General features: G+C 42.1%; 1 protein-coding gene across 1 annotated transcript in view; it reads right to left on the bottom strand.

Annotated features, from left to right (window-relative positions):
• Positions 1 to 620: 620 nt before the first annotated feature.
• Positions 621 to 21,017, bottom strand: part of SHB (SH2 domain containing adaptor protein B) — an 89,133-nt gene continuing 68,736 nt past the window's right edge. The window contains exon 7 of the mRNA XM_064642501.1: positions 621 to 6,304. The gene's annotated coding sequence lies outside the window, so the exon portion shown is untranslated. The remainder of the gene's footprint in view (positions 6,305 to 21,017) is intronic.

The following is a 21,017-nucleotide window of genomic DNA, read 5'->3' as shown; positions in this document are numbered from 1 at the left end:
GAAGCTTTACCTTTTGAGGCTTCAAGAAGCTCATGTACTAGGTCTGTGATTCCGAGGAGCAACACAGAGATGTTGCCCAAAATTCAGACGTTGGCCAAAACAGCTCCTTCTGGTTTTTGTATGAATTGACATGATTATCTAAGTGCAGCAAAACACAGCACTGTTAGTTAACTTGCCTACATGGTGAGTTGGTGTGTTCCCTTGCTCTGAGTAAATCTGATTGGTCTGCTCACCACTTGCAGAGGAAGTGGCCCTGTAGCCTGAGTGAGCGCTATCAGTACCTTTGTCCAAAATACAAAAGGAGAAGAAGGTACCCCAGCAGTTATTCATGAATCTTGTTTTGTGAGTTACACTTGCAGGGAAATGAGTGTAGTATTACAGACTCTAAATTACAGGTAGCAAACTAGACTGAATAAGACTGATTAGAAACATCTGTTTGCATAGAGATACCACCTTCTGGCAATGAATGACAGAAGAAGTAAGAATTTGAGTGGGGTTTGGTAGCTGTTTGCCTGCTTGTGGTACTGGATCTCCTTTAGTGCTCAGATGGCTTGCGTGCCCACTTTGAATCAAAGTTTAGATTCTCTCTCTTGTTGTAAGAAGAAAAGCTGGATAGAAAATGGCACAATATCCATGATTTTTAATATTCATACTTAGGACAGACCTGCAAGCTGTACAATCGTTTACAGAAAACAGGAAATAGTATGAGTCACTGAGGAATGAGAGATACACGTTGCTTAAACCACCCATACTCCAGCACAAAACGTGCAGTGCTGTTCATATTTTAATGTGAATACCATTGAAAAGGATAAGACAAGTCAGTTTTGCAATATTGCTCTGTTTTGATTCGACCGTGCGAAGTGTAAAACAACACTCTGGGTCACACAACTGTACTCCAGCTTTCCTCAAATGATTGTCGCTTTAGCACATTCCTTCTAGAAAAATAGAAGATTCTCTTAAGAGTATTAAGTCTTTGTTTCTCCTTCTAGAGCACTGACTATTAAAAGCTATGTACATACCAGCTGGTTTTTTTCCCCACTATCTTTAATAACAATATATTTTTTCTATTACTTTTACAAAAGCTTTTTGTTACAGTCAACAAGATCAGTCAAATACTGCTACTGTAGACAACTTGAAGCAGTAAGAAGTCAGAACTTTTGTATTTCATCTTCTGAATGAAAATACCACTGCTTTTAGTATCAAAACCCTCACTCTCGCACACAGACAGTCCTCAATAAGGTAATGTGCTGGTCTCAGATGATGCTATTGAGTGGTAGAAGCTTCCTATTTCAATTTTTTGCCTAGAAAATTAAAATTGGCACTTCAATTTATTAATTTTTTTAGTACAGTGGTTCTATCTTGAAATATTCAAACAGTACAGTCAATTCTACAATTGCAATTGGATATTTCTATGTGGAATAAGAGTTCCTGTTCTTGTATGTGAAGAGTGGGATTGCTTATGCAACCTGATCTCTAGTCAGGAGGGTGTTTACCAGTTAATGCCATGGGAGCCAGCATAGATCTGCAAGGACCACTTAAGGATTATGGCTGTTATTTGATTTTGAAAATTATTTAATTTTTTTTTTTTTAGTCATTCCAGATGGTGGGAGAAACTGTGACTCCTTAAGGACTGCCCAAAAATTAAAGTGGAAAAAATGTGAGAGATTCTTCAGTGTCAGCCCTTGCTCTGCACATTCTAGTTGCATTACTCCTGCTTGGAATGGAAGTGTCTGGTAATTGTCACTAGGTGTGAGATTAATTTTGAACCTTCTTGAATAAAAATCTACCTTCATCTGCTCTGCTAGCCTGCCTGCATAAAGTTCATGCAAACCCTTTCAGGAGCATGAGGAAGGAGATTTCCAGTGTGAGTTTCCTCAGCCAGTGAGTTTCTTATTATGCATTGCAGGTCTGTTAGGAAAAGCAAGTTAAGGAGAGCTGGCTTGTAAGCAGAAAATTAACATTTCCCCTTCTGTCTTTTGGGATCATGAGATAACTCTGATTACTCAGCCAGGGTTGGCAGAAAAAGCACAATTCCTGAGGAAGTGAAAGTGTTGAGGCCACAAGCAGCCAGACTGAGGGAAAGAAACTTCGAGCTTCTCCAAGCATTTGTAAACCACTGTTTCTCCAAGACCAGACCTTCAGCTAGTGTAGATGACACAGCCTGGGGACCCAGGATCTTGTGCCTCCCTGATCCTAAGCACAATTCCTGGACGGGGCCATCTGCTACGGGTACTATAAGGACACTGTCTTCACTGTCTTCCTCTCAGACTCATATTGCCATCACATCCCTTCCTGCAGTCCTCAGGCATTACCTGTGAGAAAATGTTTCTAAAGGCAAAGATTCTGTGGAAAGCTCTCTTTTAGGACATGATGAGAAACATGCACCACGAAAGTAAGCACCTTGTGGTGCTTACATTACTGCAGAGAAGAGAGGTAGACTTCTGCTACACACAGATTGGCATCATTTGTTTTTTTAATTCTGAGTTGTGCTGTACTCACCTGGCATAACAAACACTGCTCTATTCATAATGCTGAAGAAATGTAGGTCTTATAACCAAAGGGCTGATGTGGTAGCTACTTTAGCTACTCTGACTGAAGATTTGTGAAAGAACACCAGGATAAGCATGTCTCTGTGGTGGAAAATATATTCACTGCTTGACATCTAGCGATGTCAGCTCCCATCATTGCCTCACAGCTGATCACAGACTCCGGGCAGTAAAAGAGGTCAGAGGTCTGCGTTTCAGGCTGCTATCAATAATATGACCTAGGACAAACTGCGTGTGAAAATCTCTTCTATTTATCATTTCCAGTTAATAACTCATGGAAAATAAACGTATCATTTCACGTGTTCAAATTATAACAAGGAAGTTGTGTTTCACCTCCACTGTAAGTAATGCGTTCTGAATATAGGAATTACTGTGTATTGGAGTGCCAAGCAAATGTTTTTGGGTCAAGAGATGCCTTTGCTGATAAACTTTGAGATAAAGAATCCAGACTGGCAGTGGTTCCTGGCTTAGGAGGCCTCATTCCTTCTGCTTCAGGCACCTCATCAAACAGCCCTCCGAAAAATTCAGCTGTGCTTCTCTCTAAAGCCAGACTGGCAGCCTATGAAACCTGTAGACAGGCACTGCTAGAACCTCCCTGCTCCAGTGGTTAGGAATGTTCCTTAATTTCTACCCTAAACTTACTGATAGCCAGGCTGTACTCCTTTGTTCCTATGCCTTGTGTTTTAGCTCAAAGAGTTGCTCACCCAACACAGCACTTTGTAATCTGATGTTTTTACAGGAAGTAATTAAATGCCTTCAAGCCTTCTCTTAACTGAGTGAAACAACCAGGCTCTTTTTGTCTTCTTTCAGAAGAACTGTGATTCTGTCCAGAACCCTGAGTGTAGCACTGAGTAATACAGGATGTATTAGGAGTTGCCCAAGACCAGGTTTGTTTCAACCATGTGTGAGTTGAGATTTCTGACCCTCATGTTGTGTCTTTGAATATTCTAACTGCTTTTTTCCTTCGCTGAATTTTTCTGTCTAATTTCATATTTTAGCATCCATGAAACTCCGGAGGTCTATGAGTGGCATGAAGAAACAGCTAAGTCTCCATTTTGAATTTATAAACTGATTTCTTTAGTGATGTCACCAGTTAGTGATTTAGGTCATTTAAAGAATCACATCAAAGATTTCAGCAAAAGCACATTTAACATAAATTTGTGAAAGCACAACTCAACAAAGTTTGGCAGCAAGGTTTTCTCTTACTACATAGATGAAGCATACATAGGGCAATTGTATTATGAAGCATACTTAGGACAATCAGATCAGAAGGAGGTTAGAATGATTTACACAGAGACCAAGGATGCAAAAAGGTAAGGATGCAAAATGGTAAGGGAGACCTTCATGTTGAGTCCAGACATTCAAGGAGGACCCTCTTGCTTTCTAAACTCCAGATGGAGCCTAGGTGAACTTGAACACAATCTTAGTCCCAGACTGGCTCAGTGGTTTATGTCTAAAGGATTTGATCATTGATGCATTTAGAAAGCGATGCAATTGGATTTACTACAATTACAACAGTAACTTAATAATAGATGGCAACATCCATACTATACTTGATAAAGGGTATTTGAATTAATTCACACATACACACAGGGACACAGAGATGTAAATATGCACATATATGTACAAAAGTACCTTTTAAAATTCACACCTAATGCCTTTGCATCTCTCAACAGGCAAAGGGTTGAGCCTCGAGGAGTGGGGGCACCAGCCCCCACTCAAGGAGAGGGAGGTACTTGTGCAGCCACTGAAGCCCAGGGGAGCTCAAGGGGCCTCGCTTGGAACTTCTGTTCATAATTTATCCCTGTAGCACAAATTCTGTGGTATTACAGGTCTTCCATTCCTCACCTGTTGTGGAAAACAGTATCTTCTCTCTTACTTAATCAATTGCAATAAAAATGAAATCATAACCCACACATACACTGATATCCAGATTTTAAAAATCCTGGCCATTACCATATCCCATTTTTTTCTCCTGAGAATTGGGGAGGAAGGAGGGGTCTCCATCATTTTAAGTAGGAGATGCTAGATTGGGAGTTAAACACTGCAGTTTGAGTTGAGTTCTGTAGAAACTGAGAACTCTCATTTATAAGTGGGAATGCCCGGGACCTGGTTTCCTGGCTCTGCAAATACATTCCCTGAATTACCCCAAAGCTTTTGTGATCCAGGAAAGTTTGTAGCGCATATTTCTGCTGGAAAGTTTGCTCTCTCGGTTGGTTACTCAGACTGCTATAACAAAGGGTTCAAGAGGCAATAAGAAAATTTCTCCACAAACAAGGTGTACCAGGCAGGAAAGCTGCTCCTTTGGTACCACCCTAGACTGGAGTTTCGCTTGTACTTTTCTGTAACATAGTTATTCCAACTGCCTCATCTAAAGTCAGATTCATGCCCGTGGTAAAGGCAGAGATCGATAGGCAGCACCACCACCACCACTACAAGCAGTACCTCGAGCTGTCCAGTTGGCTCTCATGCTTCTCCATGGCACGAAGACAGTAAATGGCTCACACAACTGTTGACTGACTCAACTGTTTGTGTGAAGGTCGTGCCAGGTTTTTTGCTTTCCAAGGAAAGCTGGAGCATTAAATACCATGAAATGAATGGAAACTTGAGAATAGGAATGCAGGAGCTGAACTAAGAATTTTCACATGTTTTTGTTGCCAGGGAAACTCACTCTCTTTGAACTTGTTTCCTGGTTTTTTTTTTTTATTATTTCAGGAAGAACAACAGTTACTTGGGCTTTGTCAGATATTCACAAGGTTTTGTTGCTATACTAACTTTCACCTTCTATATTTTCTTGTTCCATAGATAGGTTTTCCACTATATTATTCAGTCCTATTATATTATATCAGTAAGGCAAGAATTATTTTTTTTTTTTTACTTTGAGAAAGCACAACAACCTTCTGGAGTCTGACCAGGCATCCAAGAAACAAGTGATAACAGCAGGTAAAAATTTAGATTAAAAACTGAAGTGGTAAATGTCAAGGATCTCTAATTCATTATGTTCACATTCCTGATTCTGTTTTCAATTCTGTTCTAGAGCTGTGTGTCTAGGTACATTCCAGGCATAATCAGGAATATGGAATGAGCCACTGTAGTGACCCTCAGCAGAAGATTGTTGTTCAGAGCTAATGATCCACTAATGATCTACTCAGCTTTCCTGAGTAGATCTTGGACAGTGCTATGCTTCACTATGCAGATTGTATGTCTTTGCCTTCAGTCCTGAAGCCATTTGACTTTTGCAGTTTGACTTTTTATGCCCAGAACTCTTAATCTTCACTCATTATGGCAGACTGTAGCGAAGATACAGCCCAAGTCACAGAATTCTCATGCTAAGTTGGATAAAAAAATCATCCCCACCTGAACATTGCCATGTGTTTGTCGCTGCAAACTGACTCTCCCCTTTGTCCTTTTCTTCCCCAGAATGATGAAAGACAGAGTTCATGGCCAGGTCTACAGTGCTAATGTCTGAGTGCTCAAGTGATTTTTGAAAAAACTTTTAGTTAGGAATGTGAAACATAAGCTGAGGTCTATTGAAAGCATAATTCTAATCATAAGCAATAAGTACTTTTAGAACATGGTTATGTGAGATGGTTAGTTAGTAGAAAATCCAGTTTTCACCACTTTTGCTTTTCCTCCTGAAGCTGTCCTGGTTCCATGCTGGCCATGACACTTCTTGGCTGGCTCAGAGTTTTGAACATAGAAGACAGTAAAGCTTCTTGTGTTCACAATGTTTAAATCATCTTAGGTCAAGAAAAGGCCTGAAATAAAAAACATGTCATTTTTAAGTGGATGTGCAAAACAAGTTATACAAGTGGAAATTAACCTGAGAGCACAAATCCATCCCTGGGGATTCCAGCTGATAAAATATCCCTCACTGGGCTCTTGATGTCATTAATGTCTTTGTTCCAATTGAATATAAATTATTCTGATTTTCAAGTAACTTAGTAATTATTTCTTTCTATTGGTCGCATGACTTAGGAGATAACTTTCAGCTTAGTGACTGCATAGTAATCAATAATAAAATTATTTGCAAATTATTTGCTCTCAAGACCAAGTAGCCTCCAACATGCAGCATGCCCTGTAGCCATGATCCGTTGCAGGCAATATCCCTTCTTGGTCTTTCAAGCAAATACAGGTTTTACTTGCAAGGAGCAGCTCTACCATTGCTACAGTCAAAACAGTAACAAAGTTAACTTGAAATCTTCCTTCTGCACCATTAAACACGGGAGATGCAGTTGCTAGTACCAAATGGGGTGAGCTGACTGCGGGCTGCACTACTGCACTGAGCTGGCTGAATTTATCCTGCAGCCAAGGGATCTCCACATCCGTAGGGCCGTGCAGGTACGGGGGAACTGCACTGTAAATCACCAGCTCCTGGACATGCGTGATGGTCTTCCCATCGGGATCAATACATTCTATTCCTCAAAAGGGCCACATCATTGGCTTTGGTGACAACTAGAAGGGAAACATCACTTAGAAAATTTGCTTGGGCTAACATTTAGCACAGCTACCCAGTGCAGGTGACTCCCTGTTTGGGTAATAGGAAGTTCTAAGCAACAGCCATTTAGGACCTCCTTGGCTCAGGGGCTATGGAAAGGCTGTTGGAGTCAAGCAGTAGCCATACATTTTCTTTGATTTTTCTGTCGAGCAGTGAGGAGGAGATTTGGGTACTAATCCTACACATACTTTACTGCAAGGTAAAGGCCTTATTTTGCAGAAATAGGTTCTTTTCAGAGATCTTGGAGCAAACGTGCTGACTTTGTTGTTTCGCCTGTGGGGCATGGTTCTCTGTCCTTGCTGGATTTAAAAAAAAAAACAAAAACAACACAACAACAACAACAAAAACAAAAGAGCGACCAGATAAATATATGGTGCAAAATTTCTTTGAGGGTCACTAGTTACTTACGTAAAACTTCTGCTATTCAAAATCCCTGAACCATTGGAAACTGGAAAGATGGAGCAAGATCGATACTGCTGCAGATCTCTTCCTACAGAAAACTCATTTTTCTGTTTGTTTCTGGACACTGTCAGCACTGTATTGGATGGACCTCGGTCTTAGCTAGGTCAGCATTTCTCTCCATCATGTCTGAGGCTTTAATTGAGCAGGGCTTTGAGCAGTCAACTCTTAAAAAATACACAAAGTACTGTCATGCTTCCAGGGTTGCAGACACATATTCTTTTATTGGGAAGGGAGAAGAAAACAATCAAATACCTCCTTGATTTTTAGATGAGCTCCATAACAATTGAAATTCAGTTATTTCCAAACCTACAAATATTCTGGTTAATAGAATAGGTGTGATAAATTCTCCAGTCCTTATCTGTGAATGGGCATTGCCTGCAGCTTCTCTGATTGCAACATGCAGTCGCTCAAAAAAGTTATCATAAATAAGTAATTATACAAAGGTTAAGAAGCCTGGAGATATTTGCAGCTAGGAAAAAAGCTTCTTGCGCTTGGATGAGAGTGAATGGATTTTTATTATCATGGAAAAAACATTATTTCTGATCTAATAAATCACATAATAGAGTAGATACATAACCTGTTTGTTTTGTTCATCAGGAAACAAAGTGGTTTGGGAATAAAAGTCTTTAGATTGCTATAACAGTGTGTGTCCCTTTCTCTAGAGAGCAAGACAGCATGCTAGGAATTTATCTGCTACATTGGCTGAAAGGGACCTCATTTGACATTCAGAGTTCTCTGGACAATTTTGATTATTTGAAATATTATTGCATATTCTAGAGATAAATGATTTTAAACCAATAGTGACTGAATGGATGTTTTTATATGCATTTTTACAGATTACTAGTACTCCTTGTTATGTTCCTGGATTATTTGCTGGTTTTTTTTTTTTCCCCAGATAATCTTATTTCCTGGTCTTTTTTCCTGAATATTTCCAAAAGTTAGAGTTTACACTGGATTTTTTTAAATTAATTCTGGAGGCATGAATATGCCTATAATTCATCTAAGCCCACTTAGAATATTTCAGAATATTCTGAATGTTCTGTTTCATTTTGCCTTGTATCTCTGTTACAATCAAAGGAACCTGCGCTCTGAGTTCATTTTCTGCAGGCTTCTGGCTCTGTCTGTGTACGGTACATCCACTGATGGACCAATACCATGTCTGCAGCATGCACTTGAACTTCCTGTGATGAGATAATTTCAGTTAGCCAAGTATAACATGTGTAAACAAGGTGTGGTGGTTTAACCCACCGACTTAGCTGCTCGCTCATACCCCTGCCCCTGGTGGGATGGGAAGAAGAATTGGAAGAAAAAGGTACAACTTGTGGATTGACATAAGAACAGTTTCATAACTGAAACAAAGTAACATGTAACAGTACTAATACTAATGTAGTAATAACAATAATAACAACAACAACAATAACAATAGCAATGAAAAGGAGAGAGGAAAACAAATAAAACTGAAGTGATGCACAATACAATTGCTCACCATTTTTATCTGGGTAACAGGAAAATACAGCACGAGCAATCGCGTGGAATTTCTCAACGATTTTTCAAAAATAACACAAAAAATAAGTCAATCAGTCAAATAACTTACTCTTCTTCAGATCTCATCTTCATGTCTCATTTCTAAAAAATGTATAATCATTGTTCAAATCCAACCCACACGCTAAGACTCAGATTTAATCTGTGCGAAAGCCATGCTGGGAAAAAAAGATCAAAAAGCTGTGCTGAAGCCATTCTGAATAGAAGCAGGTGCTGAGTCAGTGGTGGTGATTCTATTTCCATTCTTTGTTCCTACCACTTCTTACTTTCCTAACCATGCTGCATGTGGTTCATAGCCTGTGAGGTTCAAAGGATGTCTCTTTTTGAAAGCACTCTGTGACCAAGACATTCAGATGCTGTTGCTAGAGGACATGTGAAAATGCTATTCGTGCAAATAATTAGCCTCGTGCTCCCTGAAGCCTTCTTTCATAGCCGGCCTCTGGCAGAGCAGAGAGGTACGTAAATGAAATAGTTGGTGGAACTATTGAGTCAACTAAAATAATATGACTAATTTTACCTGGAAGGTAATTTCTTTCCCAGCTTTCATGCATTTCATAGAATACTACCTTTTGGCCTCCAGTGGTTTTGGGAATATTTTGTTCTCAATTACCCCATATTATTCTGAATCTCATCCAGAAGAAGTATCTTTTCTTTCCTTGGTAAAGACACAGACACATGCATTTGCACCTATACTGCTTGTTTTACAGCCATTTAGACTGAATGCGTAATATGACATAGGGAAAATAATTAAGATGAGATAAACTAAATAAGATAACTTATGCTGCAATCCAGCATCAACATGGTTTACTTTTCATCAGACAGACATTGCAAACTAGTCTCAGCTATTGTCCAGAAATGAAGAAGTGCCTGTTAGCTTTCCCTGGCCCGTCTAAGGCGGTGTTGTATTGCGTTTTACGTCACCGAAACAAAAACAGTAATGCATGTCTCTCAGTCCCTTGTTAATGCAGGTAGAAATGACTGCTGTAGGCCTCATTCCCTGTTGTAAAACCATGGATGACTCACTGAAAAAATTTTCCAACAATAGCACTGAACTGGGAGAAAGAATGTGGTAAATTGCAAAGCGGAGACTCTGGATTATGGCTGAACACAATCATGGATGTAGCAAATACTTAGATCTGTTCACTGTCATCCAGCCAGATAATTTCTAAGTTTTCCCAAGGTGCTATATTTCTAACTGCAGGGTGTCTGAATGCTGTACAAGGGTAACCAATTTTATCATTCTTCGCAGCGCTCTGAGCGGTAGCAATTGTTTATTACTTTTTAGAGTAGTTGCCTGAAGATTCATTGCTTCTGATGATACATCATTCCTCATTGTTTGCTCTTCCTGAGTTAAAAACACCAAAAAGACACAGATGTTTCCCTCTTTGTATTCATTAAAAGTTCCATGATCCTTTTCTGACCCACTCTTACTGAGACTGTGATCTCAGTGGAAATGTTGGTGAACCCAGACTGATCACTAATGAGCTGCTGCTGACCTCTGCACTTCATGGAGATGAATTTTATCTTGCATTTATTCAATTATGACCCAGATCCTTGGGGAAAAAAAACCAAACACCACCAGGCTCTGGTACACAGATAATTGAAGGCAATAAAACTTTTAAACCTATTTCAAAAGTCTTCAGATGGAGTTTTTATTTTATGCCCCTTGCAACTGGATTCTCATTGAAATCTGAAACTCCAGCAACAGAAATACAAGGTCAGTATTCCAATAATGAATAAAGGAGAAAATTTGTATGTGCAATTGAAGGAAAAGAATCTTGGATGGGTGAAGGTGATATCTGGCCTTATAACAGATCCCAGTTGTCACTGCTTACCTAGACCTGCCAGTGTAATCTGAAACACACCTGTGAGATCATCAAATGGAAGATTTATAGCTAATTGGGATTTGCTTAATCTGACTGAAGAAAACCAAGGTTTATGAGAACTTCTGTAGGGGATCTGGTTCCTACTGATATTAGTTTTGTGGTTTATGTGTGATCGAGGCAGCCCTAATCAAATATCATACTGGTTAGGGAGCTGTCAACTGCCACCAGCCCCACCACCATATTCCCTGGGAAGCTTACATGGGTCATGCTGCTCTAGCTCAGTCCAGGAGACGGTATCTGTCCTGAACAGCTTCGACAAAAATCCATAGCTTAGCAAACAGGAGAGAAGCCCACATGGCAAGAACTTGGCATGGAAATACACCACCAGAAAGGCAGACACACTACTGTGCTATGAGGAGGAGAGATGCAGTTTACAAAGGCTGCCCCCTCTTGATGGCAGAGTGAATGCATTTTCCTGTCCACAGTGGGGTTTAATACAACATGATAAAAAATAGGAGTGGCGTTCCCTGCACTGCACTGAGAGTGTGATTCCCTTCTGGAAGGGATAATTATGTATGGGCTGTTTAATCCTGCCACTTGCAAAAAAGCCTAGATGAAGTGGACTTGCTCTGCCAAAGCAATGCACAGTAATTAGGCAGACTCACATATCCCTTTTCCCTCTCAACAGGGCCTGAAAGGACTAAATGTCTTCTTCAGCTGATCTCTCTTCAGCTGCCTGTGCAGTTTCAGCAGTGCAATAGGGTTTGATGAAATTACACTGATGTAAATTTGACAAGGTGTTTCCATGTCAGTTGGGATGCAGATAATTTTATAAGTTTTCCAGACTGGCAAGGCGTTACACTGGGCGGGTATAGCTCCCAGGAGAGGGTATTTTTAGTTCAGCAGAATGAGGCAATACCTCCACTTGTCTAATTTACACTACACTGAGGCTATCTGAACTGTCATGCTTTTTTCTTGCATTACTGTTAACTGCATGACAAATCACACTGCATTTGTCCAAAGTATAGCAGCACATACACACCACCCTGGCATCCTTCTCTGGCTTATCATTTTACATCTGTTGGTTCTCATTCAAAGCTCTTTCACACTTAAAGCCATGTACTCACCAGGAGCTAGTCACCAAAAGTTGCCCCGGGTGCCATTCTAAAGATGGAAATGATTGGATGGGATACCCTTCCAAGCAGAGGAAGGCCACACTGCCACAAGGAAAATTTCACAAGAAAAAACTCTCCTTTGATTATGCTCCATGACTTTCCCTTTAACATAATTTTTGAAGGTAATTTTCAAACTTTTTTGCACCTTTCCCGTAGTATCCCTCCCACCTTTGACATTTTCCTCCAAGCACTACATCCTTTGGAAGCTCTCACAACACCTGAACCTCTATCTTGCATCATTGCAGTACCCACTTTAAAGAAACCATTCTTAATTAAATTCTGTTTTTTCACATCTTTCATATTTACAACTTTAACTCGTAACAATCCTTCCTTAAGCCATTCCTCCTACTTAGCACTTTCAGATCTGTATTTTTTATTCAGACCACCTTCTCAATTATAAAAACTCACGATTAGAGTTTTTAATGACTGATTCATCTCTTTTGAGAGAAAATCTTAAGCTCAGCACTTTTCTATGAACTGCAAATAATATTTTCACTGATCTTTTCCCTATGATGATTAAAATACCTCAAACTCAAATAAATATGCTGGTTGAAAATGAACAGCAAGGAACAGATCTTTCATGAAAGAGAAAAGGATCTATTGCTTCATAGAAGTTTACTTTTGAAAACAGAACATAAAAATGAAGACATTTTACTTTCATCGTCTGAGTTAAATCAGAGTCTTCAGTTTGGAATATATTCTTCATTCTATGTTTTTTAAATCAATTCAAAGCATCATAAAACTTCCCTAATGCCATGACATCTCCTCCAACATTTTCCTCAGTCAGATGACCAAATTCCATTTAAATTAATAGCAGCTCAAAGCCAATCAAATACAGGAGATTGCTCTCACTCAGGAGGTCACTGACTGCAAGAAAATATAAAATTTTCAAAGAACTTTCCAACTTTAGGTACTGTTTGAACTTGAAACACCTGTTCTAAATATTTCTGCTATGCTTGATATTACTGAGAATGCTACTGTGGAGTCTTTAAAAGATTTTCAGTCTAAAATTGACTCACTTTATGTAATAATAAAAATTTAATTGCAACCACAACACTGTGGCCTGTTCTAATTCTGATGAAGATCCTTAAAAGGACCTGTCCCCATCGCATTTGGTAGCACCGGGTGACATGCACCAAAGGGTGAGATGCCCAACACATTTGTCAGGACTGGGAAATGTTTCTTCCTAGGCAGGAAATGCTGTCACTGTTTCCTTCTCAACAGAATTGGAACTGTGAGGTGGGAGGTGGAGTCAGCAGGAGTTAGCAGATTCCTGTTGGGATGCAAACCCAAGGTTGGATCCCATGTAAATCATAGCTTTGGAAGGCCTGTAGTATCCCAAAGCACTTGGGCAGTGGCCCAGGTCAAGGAGGGCTGGCAGTGTGCTCCCATGGCCTTCACAGGCCTGGTGGCAAAGCCCTGAAAGGAGAATGGAGAGTGAAGACAGCAGCCTGTAGAGACAGGGCTTAGACTCCAGCTTCGGGGCATGGCCTGCCTGAGAGCCCTGACCTGTGCCCAAGCTTTCCTCAGAGGAAGCCGAAGGCTGTGGAGTTTTCTCTGGCAGCTGCAGATTGCCTGAGTGGAAACTTCTTCACTTCATCAAAGAAGAGATGCCAGGAGCTGACTCAGGCAGGTAATTCAGCCCATGGCAGGCTCACAAACAGCTGCTGGCTGTAACTCAGCGAAGGGCAACGGAGCCTGGGGAGAGAAAAGCTGCCACTCTCCTCTGTAACCTGGCAGCTGCTCCAAGGGACAGCTCTGCTGAAAGCCTGGCCAACTGTACACTGTGTTTCCTTGGAGCAGGAACAAGACTTGTTCAGGAATAGGAACAAGTAACACAGTTCTCACCTCTACAGTTGCTGGCAGCCATGAGGGAAATATCTGAGACTGACCTATTGCTGAACAGAGAGCCAGATCCTATGCCTCCTGCAGTCTCTGAATCTTTCAAAAAATGGCCCAGGGTTAGAAGGTTCTGGGGCAAGCACACCCCTGATGAAGGCAACTCTAGACCTGATAGGAAGCAGAACATACCTTTAGGGCTGTGACAGGCAGGTCCCAGTGAGTTGCTGCCCTGCTTGGGCTTGGGGAGGAAAACACAGTGGAGAGTGCTTTGCCAATTGTTAGCTTCTGTGGGGCCAAGGAAGGAGGTTCCAACACCTCTCCTGCTTTGGCAAAAGGGAAAGGTTTGGGTGAGGGTCAGCCTGGAGTGGTAGAGGTCAGGGCTTTCCCGTAACACCTCAGGGGTAGGGAGGAGGGAGGTAAGATTCTGACTGCAGCTGGGAGACACTGTACTCACAAACTAGCATGGTGAACTGTTTTGGGTCTGGACAGGGTGGAGTTAACTTTCCCCATAGCACCCATGATAGAGCTGTGCTTTGTATTTGTAGCTAGAATGGTGTTGATAGCACACCAGTGTTTTGATTATTGCTGAACAGGCCTCACATAGCATCAAGGCTATTTATTCAAATTCAGTCCAAAGGCCAGTAGGCTGGAGATGGGCAAGAGTTTGGGAGGGAATATAGTCAGGGCAGCTGACCCAGACTAACCAAAGGGGATATTCCATACCATATTGATGTTGTACTTAGCAATAAAATAAAAGTTAAGGATTGTGAGAGGGATTTGTTACTAAGGTGCTTGTCTTACAAAACAATCACTGTATGTACTAAGGCCCAAATTCACATGACGATGAGAAAGAGAGAATAAATCTTTTTGCTTTGCTTCTATGCATGGCCTTTGGCTTCATTCACTGAGCTGCTTTTATCTTGACCTACAAGCCATTTCATCTTATTTTCTCCAGTGTGCTGTTGAGTGATAAAGCTGCTTGGTGGCCACCTGGCATCCAGTCAAGCTCAACCCACCACAGTCCTTTATGGCACTCAGCATGTGTATTGAGACAACATGAGTTTTGAATTGAGTAAGCTATAGCTGTAGCAGTTATAAATTGGCAGGCTTCTCTGTCTTTGAAGTTGGCTTGCTGCACTCAATACCCCTTTATGTTGTTGAGCTTTGGAACGTGTTAATACAAACATTAGCCATATCCTTGGCCCTGGCACTGATGCACTTAACTGTGCTGGGAAAGTTATCTTGTAGAGAGAATGAGAGAATACACCTCCCACTTCTCATCTGAGATTGATGTTGGTGGTTTCATTGCACAGACTCTCAAGGTTCTTGTTCATCCTTGTGTGAGTGGTTACACCAGCAGCCATACTGCAGTAATAGATACTCTGGCTCCTGTCCATGAGCTGATTCACCCAATGCAGAGCCGAAGAGTGGTGAGCATCTTTTAAATGTCCTCCTATACAGCCAGTGCAGAAGTCTGATGGAAGGTGAAAGTTAACAGGGACTATTGTGCCCTGAATGAAGTCACTGCTGCTGAGTGCTGCTCTAGTTGATCTGCTAGAGCTCCTATATCAACTGGAGTCAAGGACAGAGAAGTGGTATGCTACAGCATATATTGCCAGTGTCTTTTTCTCAATTCCTCTGGCAGCAGAGTGCAACAGTTTGCTTTCATGTGAAGGGATGTCAATACACTTGCAGTCAACTGCCCCAGGGTGAGAACACAGTCCCCCCATCTGTCATGGGCTAATCTGAGCTGCACCGTAGCAGGGTGATCCCACTGGACATCTACCATACATGGACAACATCATCACGTGGGGTAACGATGCAGTGCTAGGTAGGCAGCAGGGTTTATAGAGCTGGGAGTCTGTGATGTGATTTTTAAGAAGTTAAGTCTCTAGAGTCTGGTGAAGAAGCCAAGCCTGGATTGGGACTAACAATTAGAGCAGAGCAGGGCTAGTGAGCAGCAGGACATCTGGGCTTCCTGGAAAACCACAGGATCTAGTGCTTCTCTCCCCAGCCTCGCCTCTTACAAGATGGGCATCTTCCAGTTGTACCTGTGCTGAGGGTTGAGGGTTATATCTGCTTCCTTGGTGTTGCAGATAGTTTTGCTCATTACTGAGCTGAACCTGGAGCCTCAAACGGCCCTGCTGAAGTCTGCCTCATGAGGGAGCTGTGTTCCCAGAAAAAAAGAGAGTGCTAGGTGATTCCCTCCCACTATATTAGCCCTTGAGACCTAGAATAGGGCTGGGGGAAAAGATCTCTCTTTCCTCTCCCTGCATGCCTTACCGAAGGGGTGCCTCTATACAGCCCCCAGTTATGCCCCATAGAGACACAGGGGCAGGGAAGATGAGGATTTAGAGCTGTGGGGTACAGGACGGGGGGACGTCAGCCTAGGGAAAGAAGGATCATTGCCTGCCTGTGGGGGGGTCTCCACTTTTGGAGGAATTTCCTCGTGCTTTGTCTCTATATCGAACAAGGCCCCACTTTTGAGCAAGCTGGGGGGTATTCAGTCCTCACAAGGCCAGGAAAGGCTGGGTTCTCTCCAGCCTCTTCCCCTGCAGCCCAAAAATGTCCTGGCCCACAGAGGACCTAAGACAGCAGTTCTGGGCAGAGAGAGGACACAGCCATAGCTGCTTCAGCCCCTTCAGAATCCTGGGGACTGCACTGTCTGACTGCCTGCATCAGGACCAATCCAATGCTGGGATTGGCCACAACAGCCAAACAATATTTTCATCTTGCATCAAAATATTATTATTTTTTTTAATTTTTCAAAACGGAAACCAAAATATTTGATGGTTAGATTTCAGCTTTTCAAGTTGGTGGGCAAAAGGAAGAGGAATGGGCAATTAAGATGAAAGAAGGAAAGAAGAAATGCAGCTGGGGAAACAAATGTAAAAACTGAAATGAGCACAAACAGGCCAAACACATCTTCCATTTTTCTTTTTGCTTTTGTTGCAATAACCAAAGTGCTAGGATTCAGTAACAAGAAAATTCAATATGAAGAAAAATCACAATATGATGAACACTAAGTTAACATTTAGGTTAAATGAAACTAACCTAAAAAATTGGCATAATCCCCACTATTATTGCCTTGGGCTTGGTTAATGTGTCATATCTTTAAAAGCAGAAAAATTTCGTTTTGCACATGAATGAGCCTCCTTCTTCAGCCACGGGGTGGCTACAGCTGTAAATGGAAGACACAAAAACTGAAAGAAGAATGCAGGTGTGAACAGCCAGTGGCTCAATGTGTAAAACCCACAACAGTTCAGCAGCTTTGGTGATCCCAGAATAACGTCGTAAGGTGTGTTTTCAGGAAGGTTTTGGGTTTTGCAGAATGTTGAGAAAATGAAAGTAACTCTATGAAGCAGTTTGCAGCATATCTGATGCTGAGAGGAAAGGCTCTGTCCTGCAGCCAAGACGGTGATGGATGGTTCGTTGTTCTGTGCTTTCCAGCTCTCTAATAACACCTTCAGTACTACATATTCTGGACACAACACCAATCAATCAATCAATCAGTCAATCAAAAAAAAAACAAACTCAGAAGAAACAAGGCAAAAAGCAGTCCCTGATTTGCATTATTTTTAAATAATGCAGTCTCACATTATTAAAATAACCACAGGTATGATTCCACTTATTCGCACAGAGTTACATCAGAAGAAATTGAAGCTGATGCAATGAAATGCAGAAAGACAATCACAATTCAATAGGAACTCAACAGACACAAAAGGAGCTAAAGTTTCAAGATGAATAATTTTGTGTTGAGCCTCCCATCTGCTGAATGCTATCTGAAACAACCTCCACATACAGACAGACACTGACACAATATAGTTAGCCATTTGATATAGTTGCACAGGGAAGCTTTAAATAAACAAGCAAACGAACAAAACCTAACCAACTAACCAAAATAACTTTCATCATTGTAATCCTTTGCTGCCTTTGCAGAAGATGAAGTGTCCCATTTCAGCCTATCCCGAGAACCACAGAAGGCAGGAGATAAAACAGCTGTGCTTATTGCCACCCAGAAAAAAAAAAAGCTCAGCTGTTGCTGTTCAGGACAAAGTGTTTCCACCTGCCCTGAGAGTAGCCATACAGGTGGGTGTTTGGCTCTCGGTTCAGACAAGTGAGAGTCCGTTTTTTGGTACTCAAACCTAAGGTTCTTCTGCCTCCAGAGCTGTACTTTCATTTATGGGAAGGGGGCTGCTGCCACCTGATGAGGCCTTTGGAAGAGGCCTTAGGACTCTGCTTGTCATAAGGTGTCTGACCTAAGATAGTTCTTCCTCCTGAAAACTTCCAGACTGCCATAATCTGCAGCGGAAGGCAGTTATGGGGAATGCTGATAGAAGCTCTGTGGTGGTACAATGCACTGTCAATCTCAGGAAGAGAGGAGGAGTTCCATCAGTTCCACTTCAAGTGGCGGTTTGGCTCCCTACCATGTCCCCTTGGCTCATGGGCTCTCTCACTGCTGATCTCTGGAGCTGCACCTCCCTATTGTGGGAGCACAGTGTTCCCACCCAGGCACCTCCTAAGCAGCTAGATCCCAATCACAAAGGCTAAGTTTCTGACTCTCCCTCTTTGGGGCTCAGAGAACATTCCATCCATCCTTCACTAAGTCCTATGAGGATGCTAATGGCCTTTTGGAAAGAAGATACTTTGTTCTTTTTCGGAATTCACCACTGCAGTTCAAAAGATTTTTTTTCTTTTTTTCTTTTTTTTTTCTTTTTTTTTCTTTTTTTTTTCTTTTTACAGTGAAATTTTTCCCAAAATACTCAGCTTTGCCTTTTCCAACTATAAGGTAGTTTTTGTTTTCCTATCAAAAACACTGCTTGGTGGAAGAGTTTTGATGCCCTTTTGTCCTTCCTCATGTCCCCTTCTCATACATCTCTGGAAAATTCCCATGTATCCAAACAGCAGTGTTGCTTCAGCAACCCCTGCTCTAGACTATTTATAACCTCTATGCTCCAAGGGGATGGGCCCCAAAAAGGCTTTGTGTCCCACAAGGGTCTCCTGGAGCTTAGCAAGGCAAAGACACAGCTCCATACTTCAACATTTCTCTTCCTTAAGAGTTGGCAAAATGCAAGTCTCTCACCTAGAGCATGGAGACAACACTGGCCTGAAAGATTGTTCCAGAGCTGTGAAACAATTTATGCTTCCAGAAAGGTGTGTGCATGGATACACCCATCTCATAGGGTGCCACAGCTCAGTTGTTTACAGCTTTTCTTTCACTGCTACAGTTTGAGGTCTTTGAGCTCACACTCTTCCCACATAGGTGGTAGAAGGAGTGTCCAAGACGTGGAAATCAAATTATCTCTAGCAAAGAAGGCCCATGCAAATCAGGGAAGCCCAGAACACAGGTAAAAATGATCCAAATCATCTGCCTTGCTCAGGCAGAACTAGAGCTTCTGCCTGGGACAGGACATAAAAACCACTCATAAAAATCCAGATGTTAGTGCTCTTCTTTCACACTGTCACCTCTCTCCAGAAGAACAGGAGAGGCAGGCACTTTCAGCAGGCACTTCTTAGCTATGCAGCTCTTTCTGAGAATGCCTGAGCATCAGATCTCAAAGCCCTTTAATGCAGACAGCTGACAGTCTGCATTAGGGCTGACAGAGTCTGCAAATGGGCTCTGCCTTTCTTCTGTGGAAGTGGTTCCCCTGTGCATGGGCACGTCACTCTTCCAGCAGGACGCAGAGCAGGACTAGTTCTGTCCACTGCTCCTTGATCTGGTGGAATCAAGAAGACAGCACTGCTGAGATGGGGCCTAGCTCTTGTTCTTATAATTTCCGTGTCTTGACTGTACCCAGAGGCAGCTGATAGTTCTTTACCTCATCCATGACTTCTCAGGGAATATTTTTTGTCTGCTCAAAATGTATCATTGAGCACACTAGTGGGCAATAGCAACACGCTTTACAAGGCAGCCGTAAATGAAGGTCACCATGCCCAGTCTGGTGAACGTGCTCAGGGACACCCTTTATGTGACACACGGAAGATAACCAGAGTGGTGGTGAGCAGCAGCACCTGGGGAAAAGTAGCTCTGCTATCCTCTCCCAGGGCATGAGAATAACCAGTAAAACTTGAGTGCCTCCCAAGGAAGGACATCCTTGTTGTCAAGTTCCAACCCCATCATTTTCTCATGACCTCTACAAAAGACAGCATATAGCTGAAACGGTATGCAGGGTAGTGGGGGTTTTTTTGGGTTTTGGTTTTGGTTTTTTTTGTTTGTTTGGGGTTTTTTTGGTTGGTCAGTGGTGGGGGTTTTGTTTTTGTTTTGTTGGGGTTTTTGTTTTGTTTTGTTTGTTTGTTCTAGGCCTTATTCTGAGTCAGCAAGTCACTCTCAGTCTTGTGGTAAAACAGCAGGTGCATAGTGACATGGCAGGCCTGAAGTTAAGCCTGGAAACCAAACCAACAGGCCAGGATTAGGGTCAGAATCAAGGAGGTACAGGGCAACGAGGTACACAGGTAGTGGCTACAAAGCTGTGATATGTAGCACAGGTAGAGGCCAGCAGTAAATTCTCAGCTTAAAAGCAGATTTCCAAGTGGAAGAGGGACATGCTCTCATTTTTAGCTTTCTTCACCACAGCTCCTCTTAGTGACAGAGCAGGCCCTGGACTCTGTAACTCAGACTCTTTAATTCAGCTTATCCTCAGCACCTTGAAATCAGAATAATTCAGGCAGTCACACAGTGACAGCATGAAAGACAAGTAAGGGAAGGGACGGCTTAATTTGTTAACAGAGGTGAAGAACAGCCTTAATAACAGCAAAACTGGTGCAACTAATGGCTAGAGGATGGCTGGACCATAGTAATCATGAAATGACAGAGTTTTTGAGTCTCAGAGAAATAAGGATGTGGTTAGTAGAACCGCTACCTTGGACTTCTGAAGGGCAGATTTTGGCCTGGTTGACAGAACCCCTGGGGAGGCACTTCAAGGAAAGACATTGAGGTGCTGGAGCGAGTCCAGAGAAGGGCAATGCAGCTGGTGAAGGGCCTAAAAGGTAAGTTCTATTAGGAGCAGCTCAGGGAGCTGGGGTTGTTTAGCCTGGAGAGTTGGGGTGACCTTACCTGAAAGGAGGTTGTAGGGAGCTGGGGGTCAGCCTCTTCGCCCAGGCAACCAGTAACAGGATGAGAGGAGAT

This window comes from Pseudopipra pipra, chromosome Z (genome assembly GCF_036250125.1).
Source record: "Pseudopipra pipra isolate bDixPip1 chromosome Z, bDixPip1.hap1, whole genome shotgun sequence".
Taxonomy (NCBI): domain Eukaryota; kingdom Metazoa; phylum Chordata; class Aves; order Passeriformes; family Pipridae; genus Pseudopipra; species Pseudopipra pipra.
The sequence above is the reverse complement of the archived record's forward strand: the minus strand, read 5'-3'. Positions and strand labels throughout refer to the sequence as shown.